The following is a 10,746-nucleotide window of genomic DNA, read 5'->3' as shown; positions in this document are numbered from 1 at the left end:
ACTACAGAGCGTCAGTGTCATTTGTTGCCTAGAGACCGCGGTCGCGTCCCAAACGACACAGCCAGGCCTACATGACATCCACATGTAGTCTGGGAAGAAATTATATCACGTGCTTGGAAAGTGATTAAAAAGCCATCAAGTGTGCAGACTATTGTGAGCACTTCTTCATGTCATTCAGTAGGCTACCCTAGTAGGCATGTGCAGTTTGGGACATAAACTGTCCTTTATATGACTAGTGGTATGTAACATGTGCTTTATTCAAGCTGTATAGCAAACGTGTTTGAAGTTGACTTACATTTCATTTATTGTTTCTTCAAAAGTTGATGAAAGACATTCTGAACAGATTATAACTGCAACAGGAGAAACATTTTTGAATTGTTTGAAGGGAGAAAAAACAGCCGCAATGGCAAAATGTGGTCACTAGGTGGGGATCATGTAATAAGGACAGCGTTCACAGGTAGAGTCGGTAGAGTTCACAGTGACATGTAACAAGGTTTCAAGGTCCAAGGTGCTACATAAAACGTAGAGCTACATAAAACAAAACAGAACTAGTGTGTTGCATGTGTGTGCGTGTCTGTTGGTGTCAGTCTCTGGGAGTTGAGGAGTATAATGGGGAAGGATCTTTGACACAGTCTTGTTTTGATGGCCCAAATGCTTTGGTATCTTTTTCCAGACGGCATGAGGGTAAAGAGTTTGTGTGAGGGGTGAGTGGGGTCATCCACAATGCTGTTGGATGTAACGTGCGGTGTAAAGCTTTGTGATGGTGGAAGAGAGACTCCTCAGAGACAGACTTCCAGTATATGCGCTAGAATAAAAAAATTACATTACTTTAAGTGGAAACATCCTACATAAAACTGGTTAAAAAAGTTCCACACACACACATACACACACACACATTATGTGACAACTACTGGCATGCTGGCATGTTTTTGGGAGATCCAGAGATCCCTTAGAAACACACTGAGAGCATAGGAAATTTAGAATATAATCAATAACCCTGGAGCTGCGTTATATGAACTATAAATAGCAGTTAAATACTTGCTCAAGACAGGCAGGTCTGACTTTAGAATCATTTCTGTCCCATTGCACATTTACATTAGCCTACATCCCACTGCTTTACTAATGTTTCTAGCAGTAAGGCGCAGTGCAATTATCAGTGCAGGTATATTTATATTCATGGCACCTGCAATAGGCAGAAACAAAGGACACTTGTAACAAAGAAAATGTTTGAAAAGCAGTTGAATGTACAGTAGATTTTATCGGGCAATATCTGCACCTCCCCTTATAGCTGAATTGGCTTACTAATGTGTTGGATGTGCTGACGCATGAAGTTACTTGACAAGAGCAGCATCTAGATTTTCTATGTTTGTTAGTTAGACTGATAGCCTGAAAGCGTATATTTGGGGAATACCACCAGAATTACTTTTTGCTCCAGTGTTGGAGTTATATAACTTTATTGTCATAGTTGAGTGAACCTGTATTATCCATTCTTTACAGGGGAACGTTGAAATAATAATAATAATAAATTTTTTTTTTTTACAAATTCTATGATTGTTCTTGTTTTCTTCTCTAGAGATTTATTAAATGTATCCAAACCTTGAGAAGTTCACAGAATAAATAACAAATGAGTTTTATGAAATGAGTCAGTGAATGTGAGGCGTCTCTGGCTGCATACTAAAACAATGTTTTCTTTTCAAAGAGGCAAAAACAGTAGCTATCAAATGTACTGCCATGTTTAATTTTTCTTTGTTTATGTTTATTTACATGGATATTTCAGCTATGAGAAGTCGTGTGGAACATTATTCAGTCACACGGAACATGAGAAAATGTTGCCAATTAAAGTGGCCCTACAGCTTGTGTATTTTGCATCAGATATTGATTGTTCATAATCTAGTAGTTCTTTTAGGATGGTTCTATTTTACATTATTATTTAATGTTTTAATATTTAGAAAAATGTGACTTGGTGCTATGTATCTAAACCTTCCCAGATAACAGAAATGCTAATTAACATGACTTGAATAAAATGTCTTTAACATGTCTTGAATAAAATTTTGACTAGTTCTGTCAAAATACACTCACCTATCACTTTATTAGAAACACTAATGCTGAGTAGAGCCTTTCTTTCCTTTCAAAACAGACTTTATTCATTGTGGCATGGATTCCATTCCCTACACTATTACTCCACCTCCACCATCTTGGACTGTTGATACAAAGCAGGTAGGGTCCAATTGATTCATGCAAATTCTGACACTACTATCTGTGTGCCTCAGGATTGCAGAATGATTTTCCATTCTTGAACAGTTTTGTCGAGTCTGTGCCTACTACAGCCCCAGCTTTCTGTTCTTGGCTGACAGAAGTGGAACCTGATGTGCTCTTTTTCTGTTGCGCATTTCGATGTGCTTTTCTGTTTTGGCTACTGCTCAACACCCTGGAGTAACCATGGATAATCAACTGTCTTTTTCCTCACACATTGCTAAATTGACTCACTCATGTTGGGTTCTTTTTTACAACATCAGAAAGATTTTTATTCACACAGACTGCTTACATGATTGTTTAGTCTCTGGCAGGTCTTGCAGGTCTGAACATAATTCAATCTCTGCAAATGATTCAAAATGCAGGTGTGTGACTTGTTTTCCACCTTCCTAAGTTCTCCCACACCAGCCCATTGCTGCGCTCACTCTAATAGCTTCCGGCAGCTACACACAGTAGATTCAAAACACTTAAGTTTGCCTACAAAGTGAAAAATGGACCATCACCCTCTTACCTCAAAGCTCTCATGAGTTCTTGCACTGAACCACGCTCACTCATCTTCTAGCACTGCTCGACAGGTCCCACCAGCTCTCAGGGTACAAGGTAAGTATGACTTAAGACTCTTCTCTGTTCTGCCACAGGGGTGGTGAAATGAACTTACCCTAGATGTTTAAACAGCTGAATCACTGACTGTCTTTAAACTACCTCTTTTTGAAATACTTAAACTAGCACCTTTTTCTTCTAATAATTCATGGCTTTATTAGTCTGTAACCTAATATTGATGTATTTTCTGACAGAGACTTGAAAGAACTTGTATCTCACTCTGGATAAGGGTGTCTGCCAAATGCCATAAATGTAAATCTGAGTTACTGTAGGCTTTTTGTCAGCTCAAACAAGTCTGGCCATTCTCTATTGACATCTCTCATCAACACAGTGTTTCTGTCTACAGAACTGATGCTCAGTGGATATTCTTTCTTTACTGCTCTATACTCAGTAAACTCCATAGGCCTGGGTGAAAATTGCAAGAGATCAGCCTTATAAAATGCTCAAAGCAGCCTGTCTGCCACCAACAACCGTCATATTCACTGAAATCACATTTCCTCCATTCGGATGATTGATGTAAACATTGATGTAAACAAAGCTGCTGGCTTGTTGATTTATGCATTTTTGCATTAACATAATAAATGATATTTAAGATTTCATTTTATAAATGAACTGTAACATTTTAAATGGTAATACACATTTAAAGTAAATGCTCAGCAAATATTTACAGAAACTAATTAATATTATTTGGCAAGGGATTGGGGCATATAACGCCCCCTCAAGTTAATTATGTTGAAAATGATGTTGGAGGTTCAGCGGAGTGCTTTCTGTCACATTCAGGCTTTTAACTGAGTAACTGACACTTCTCTACAGCTTCACAGAATACCTGTTCTATGTACAAAGCTGGATACACTGGTTCACACTGGCTGTACAAATTACTGTACTGTACAAATCAAATGCTGGGGCTAGTGACTCATAAACGGAATCAGGATATTCAAGTGCATTTACATAATTGCTTTAGTACTTATGCACTGTAAAGCATGCCAGATGTATCTAAAAGGTAGATCTCTTAACAGTCCACTGCATGATTGCTTGCAAAGCACAACTATTAATTATAATTATTATTATATTCTCAGCATTATTTACAGTAGGGTGCAATACATTCTCTGTAGTCATGTAAACATTTAGATTGATTTATCGTCAGTAACTGCTTTATCCTGATCAGTGTCATGATGATTCTGAGCCTATTCCAGGAACGCCAGACATGAAGTGGATGACCAAACCAGATGTTTATGGGTGTGAGAGGAAGCCAGAGAACCTGGAGAAGAAAAGGCAGGGGGTGAAATGATGCAGCAAAATCTGTTGCCCCAGAACACCACCCAAATTCTAGAAGGTGTTTTTTTCAGGTGGAATTTCGGTGAATCTAGGAATAACTTGAATGTTCCTTGAGTGTTTTCAAGGAACTTAGCAGAACAAATCAGAATCAATAGGATCAAGTCTCCTTCAAACTTGAGGCATCAGTCCAATTCACTGAGATACCCATCACCAATTTAATTTAAGCCCTAAAAAGCCCTGCTGAGTCTGCATCATTCTCACATTTTCTTCATAGCATTCCAACAAATACAACCAGTACAAAAAGCATTACATTGCACTATGCAGGTGAGGTAATGTCTCTGAAACATGATTAAGACATAAAACAAACAATAAATAATGATAAATAATAATAAAGTATTGAAAATTTATTAATTTTTTAAATTGTACATTTCAGCAGTTCCTAATTATTTTTGTATTACTACTTTCTGCTTTTGATAGACAACAGTACTGAAATGACCTTCTGAACGTCCTGATTTCGGAGAAAATTTTCAAGTAAAATACCTCTTTTGTGCAGTTAAAAAAACAACCATGCCAACAAACTCTTTTTAGTACATTGGCTATAGAATGCCTTTCACAATTAAATTTTGAGGTCACTGTTTTAAACATCTCAGAGAGTTTATGGCACCAAATGGCAGCCACAGCTGTCCAACTGTGATTCCTAAAAGAACCTTTAGCCTCTTCAACCGATTATTTTCTTTCCCATTAACATTTTTCCCTTATTGGATACACACATTTCTCAGAACACCAATCCTAGTAACATATACCTTACTGAAATGCTTAAATCAACAGTGAAAATAAATTCATCCACATCACAAGATGATATCTTCCCTGCCAAAGACAGCATCTAGATGATATCATGATATGATTCCTTAGTTTTCCTTAGAATTGACTGATGTTTTCACATGTTCCATGTGAGGCTGCAAGAAGACCCAGTCAGTAATGTGGCAGCTGATCAGAAGCACTTCTAACAGTTTGCAAGGATTTCACTCATGATGCAAAGGTGTGGCTCAGATGTGGCTGGATTTGCTGCCCAACTTCTCTCATGCCACAAGTGATAACACTGTCAACAGGTTTTGCTTGCTTCATTGTTTTTTGTTTCCTAATGTGTGACTTAGTTTGAAATGTGATCAACCACACATTCCCTTTTTTTCACTGTGCTGACTTGTGTTCATGCCTTTCCTAATACTGGATTTCAAGCAAAGGAGGAATACAGTTTACTTGCTGTTCATAGTTCAATGCGATGTGTTTTACACCACTTTGATCACTTTGGTTTGTATCATGTAGCATAATACTGTAAATGCAATAAAAGGAGAATGCCACAGCAAGATATACAGCATAGCTCTTTCCTCTGTTGCATGAAATATGCATAGTATCTGCTCATGTATAGGCATAGTGATAATTTGTGCTATACTATTTCCAATTTCAATTAATGCAGTCTGGAATTCATTTATTCCCTCTCTCTCTCTCTCTCTCTCTCTCTCTCTCTCTCTCTCTCTCTCTCTCTCTCTGTCTCTCTCTGCTTCAGGCTCATATGGGGGAGGGGGAATACTTTTAATGAATTACAATGTCTAATATTTTTGTCTTGCTATTTTTGGTGTAAGAAATAATGTTCTTCAAGAAAAGAGTAAAAAAGACTGTCTGGCTAAATCGAAGGAAATTATTTGCAGCATCTACTCTCATTTGCAGAGTACTACTTTCGTTCTGTTTTGCCCTGCCATACACGAATGTGGCATTGGACCTGAATCTAAAAGAAACACCAATCAATATAAGTACTGGAGACCCACTTCCTATTAATCAACACACTTTTTAACTTTTTGCTTGCAAAAATGTATCTTATGGATTAAATATCATGGCCTAAATAAGTTAGAGAATGTATAGAGTAGGAAGAGGAAATTGTGAACCTAGCAGTAGGAGTTGAGGACTCTTTCGGACCATGTGTGTGTGTGTGCGTGTGTGTACGTGTGTGTGTGTTTGTGTGTGTCTGTGTGTGTGTGTGTTTGTGTGAGAGAGAATTATTACAGAAATTGCATATTGCAGAAATTATCCATATACATCTTTTATTAACACACTCCCATTCTAAATTTGTTTAGTATTATTTATAACTCTTTGCCACAGGCTATAGCCCTTAGCTGTCGCCACGGTAATTATTCTGCTTCATATATCTCATGCATTTTTACTCTTTTACTGGCTGCTCTGCTCTCTTCTGCCATGCTGGCTTTGGCATTTACAACCAATGAAACAGAAGTGAAATTTCAACAGCCACTAGAGCAGCCTTGTCCTATTAGGACTTGCTCTGGGCAGCATTAGCCTATTAGAGTAATGAATTTACAGCTTTGTAGCTTCATGAGGGACTTGGGATGAAGAGATATCTGTGAGCTGTCATGTTTGATTGAAATCAGAGGCTTTACTACTGCAAAACATATCTTAGCCTAAAGCTTCTTTAACAGTCATAGCCAGTACACCTTTCTGAATTCCCAGGACAGGAACGACTGCTACAAAAAGATTTTATGTTTAATGTTAGCGAGCTGTCAGCTCATAATAAATTACATAATGTGAAATAACATAATGTGCAACAGCATTATGTGAAAAGCAGCCACTAAAACTTTCATTTTATAGAGGAGCAGTCATGCATTCATTTATAACAATTCAGCTCAATTTGTGTGAAAAGGTACAAATGTTAAGGTGAAGGTGAGTGGTGGCACTATATCTAAGAACTTTGGATCTAAAAGAGATCTAAACGAAATGCCCTGCTGAAACCCATCTGCTGTATAACCACTGCATTGACATATTCACTTATTTCTAATATGCTGTAAAATGTGTCAACCATCAGCTTTATTTATAAAACATGTAAAACTGTCTGGAGAAATAAAATAAAACCACATTGTAATGATTAGACACTACGTTCACATTGGTGAGTATTTTCATACTTAAAATTTTTTTTTTACTTTTATATAGTATTGAATTGCGATTAAATTAAGCTGAATCCAGTTAAGGTAATAAGATGTTAAATGTAATTCTCTTGCATGCTTGGCCTGCTTTTTCCCCACAGTGTTCATTACATTGCAGCTGGTGGTTAAATTTGTACTGTGCATTAAATGAATGCAGATTGTTGTATAAGTCTATAGATATATAGTTAGAATGACATCTTATAAGATGTTATCTTATAAGCTCCTGTGTGAAGTGGGAGAGTCTGCCTTAGAATCTAATTGCACATCTTTAGCTATTAATTATTTCAGGCAGAACTACTGCAGGAAAGTGAATTTTGGTGTAATGTGCCCTCACTGGAAACATCACACTCATTGCTGCTTGCTCATATATATTTTTAGAGATACCATTACCAGACATTGAAAAAATGGCCTCTAAATTTGGCTGCCTGTTTCCTTAGAAGCCCCCCCAGCCCCCCCCCCAAAAAAAAAAAAAAAAACCACTAAACACACACACACACATACACACACACACACACACACACACCATTCTTTCAATTCCCCCTGCCCATGTCTTCTAACTTTCTCTGTCTTATAACACAGCCAACAGTTTCAATTAAGGAGTAAGAAGTAATATTAGGTAGGCAACATGTAGGGTAATGGACTTGTACTGCTGCTTGGAGAAATGGGCTTGTCTCTTGAGATCCCTATGTTTTCATTATTAAACTGCCATGCAATTGCACAGTCAAGCTGTTTTTATTTTCCTGGCCTGTGGGCTGAAATTACCTGGACCAGAGATGCTTAAAATCAGCCGCCAGAGTGAATGCTATTCTCTTAGCTCCTTAATTGCTGTCAGCTAACTGGGTGTTTTAGCAGTACCTCATTTAAAACATGTCAAATACACCTCTCCTTTCTTTCTGACTTACCTGCTTGTTATTCGCTGTTGTGCATGTTCTTTTTTGTATAAACATATGTATATTACAGTCCAGTGTAGTTCTTAACTATTTTATAGCAATGGCAAATGGCAAATTTTAAAGCAATGGCAAAAACCTGTTGTCATTTCCTTCGGTGAAATTAGGAAACACACAGAATGGAAAATTTAGCAAGCAAGAGAAAATCTTTAATATAGTCAAATGTATATAGTATTTTTTATTAAAAGACAATAAACCGAATATAAGACTATTAAATCTATTTTTGGAGAATAATAATTTAGCATTTTCAAGATTATAGCTATTTTGCATCTTTTTAAAAATAATATTATATTAGCAACAGTATCTGTCAATAGAACAAAACTATTTCAATCTTTCAATAGCAAAAAATGTCTGTTACCGTACCGTAATGCCTGTTACTATATTTAAGATACTTTATTATAGATTAATATATTTGTTTATTAATATATTGAGATATTTACTATGTTTAAGATGACATTTTTGCAGTGTAAGGTTAATAATTAGTGTGTGACATGTAAGTAACATAGCAAAATGAGAAAAGAACAGGTTTTTGTTAACCTGACCTCATGTTCAGACAGCTTGACATCTAGTTATGCAGACACCTGTACTGAAGCAATGTTCTCTCCTGAGCTGAACTTCACCACAGCACATTGTGTATTCAGGTCACTGCAGAGCGGCGAGCAAAAGCGGTCTCTCCCTGAGCATACACTAACTCCGGCATGGAGCAGGATGTGCAGGATTATCCTTCCTGCCCAATCACTCCCCGACAGAGCCACATACCAATCAATAACACACACACAGGGAGATTCAACACACCACCATGGCTTACAAAAGCAGATTGTCAATAGTTACCTGCTACCTCTGTTGCTGTCCAAAACAAACTGTGCTCATGTTTTCTCTCTTTTAATCACTTCGTTCGCTAGTTGTTAGGCACTATAGTCCAACATGATTCAATGATTTCACTGCTTCATCACACCTGTGAATCCCTAAATCAATTGTGTTTGAGCAAGAAAATCAGCAAACTTTACAGGAACTCATGCCTCCAGGCTTGTTCACATTCATAGATGTGTAAAAAGCTTTATATCTCTCTTCTTTTGGATCACGAGGAATCTGTTATTGAGAAAAGTCATGAATACATGTGGATAAAATGTACTGAAAGCATGTCCTCAACATTATAGTGGCATATACTGTAGATGTATTGATAACACAGTAAAAAAAATGAAGACTATTATTCAGTAGGGCAGTAGCATCGGTTTACCGCAATAGTAGGCATTAGTAATGTATGATTATTTAAATAAATAAAAAGAAAACAACTACATTTTGTACATTTATTCATACGTTTATGTTTGTCGTCCAGCTGCATGCTATAAGTGGTTATCAGAGCCTTTATACTTTTAGCTCAAAGAAGATTGATGCAAAACCATCATCTATCATTCTAGTTGAATGCACATATGTATTTTAATTAAAAAATTCTATTGCATTGTTACAAAAAAATGAGCACTGTGCAACTAGCTGTTTATTCTAAGAAATTATGCCATTAGGTAATGCATTTTTTTTGGAAATTGTATTCATTCCATTATAATACATCCATAACCATTGTCCTTCTCTACATTTCTCTCTATAATGAACAATGTCACTGATAAACTAATTCTGTTTCTTATGAGCTTTGTTAATTTTGAGCCTCTGCTATCGTTTTGTCATTTGGGGTAGTGTGATGGGAATGAAGTCGGGCCGCTAATGATATTCTCACTGAGCGCCTTTTTTCCAAGTTATAAGTGATGTTCTAAACCGGGAAGACATTCAGCAGTGTGCAGTTCATGCTTCAATCCATACTCCCAGTGTCACCACAATTATGTGGGAAATCACTGAAGGCGTCATTGGAGGAAGTTATCTTTACTGTCAAAATCTATACAAGCCTTCTTTGAATCATTAAAACCATTGAGATTGCACACAATCCTTTGACTAAACTGTGGTTCAGAGGAAACGATTCACTGTTAGATTCAATTGGATATCAATTTTGAAATAACTAATTTCACAGCAAAATCCCTAGTGTTGAGTTAACACCTAAAGCGTTGACTTAAACTCTATCAGGGTCCATCTGGACTTATGTAAATTCTTAAGTGTTAATTCAGCACCAGGGATATTGTGGCGCTGGCTACTGGCCAAAACCGCAGTGTTTCTGCTTGTTAGGGGAAAAGTATATCGTTTGTATGAGAGGGAAACAGAGTAATCGTTTTGCTCTTCTGCAACACATCATTAGGGACTCAGTTTGAATGAAGCAGAGGGTAGCTGGATATTAATACACTTTGGGGAATTCCATTTCAAAGAGGTAGTCTAATTTAGGATATCCTCCTGGATATGTAGTCATTACAGTTAGTGTTTTTAATTGGACTCTCACTGGGTAGGAATCCAAGCACACACTACCATTCAAAATCCCCAGTCTAGATATTTTTGAAATGATAATGCATATTTTATGGAAAGCAGATCAGAAGATAGAATCATTAAAAAGATGCTTGCAAGCTGTTTATTTACAGATCTGTTTTTTGGTGTCATTTAGTGTCATTTTGTTTCAGTACTTTATTTATTCAATTATATTGCTAAAATGAATAAAGGAAAATGGCATGAAATTGTCCAGCTTTGCTTCCTCTCTGTGTATCTTGTTTATTATTAAAGACGATGATGACTCAGGCTCCTAAATAGTAGAT

Source organism: Tachysurus vachellii, chromosome 6 (assembly GCF_030014155.1).
Source record: "Tachysurus vachellii isolate PV-2020 chromosome 6, HZAU_Pvac_v1, whole genome shotgun sequence".
In the NCBI taxonomy this organism is placed as follows: Eukaryota; Metazoa; Chordata; class Actinopteri; order Siluriformes; family Bagridae; genus Tachysurus; species Tachysurus vachellii.
This window is presented reverse-complemented; position numbering follows the sequence as displayed.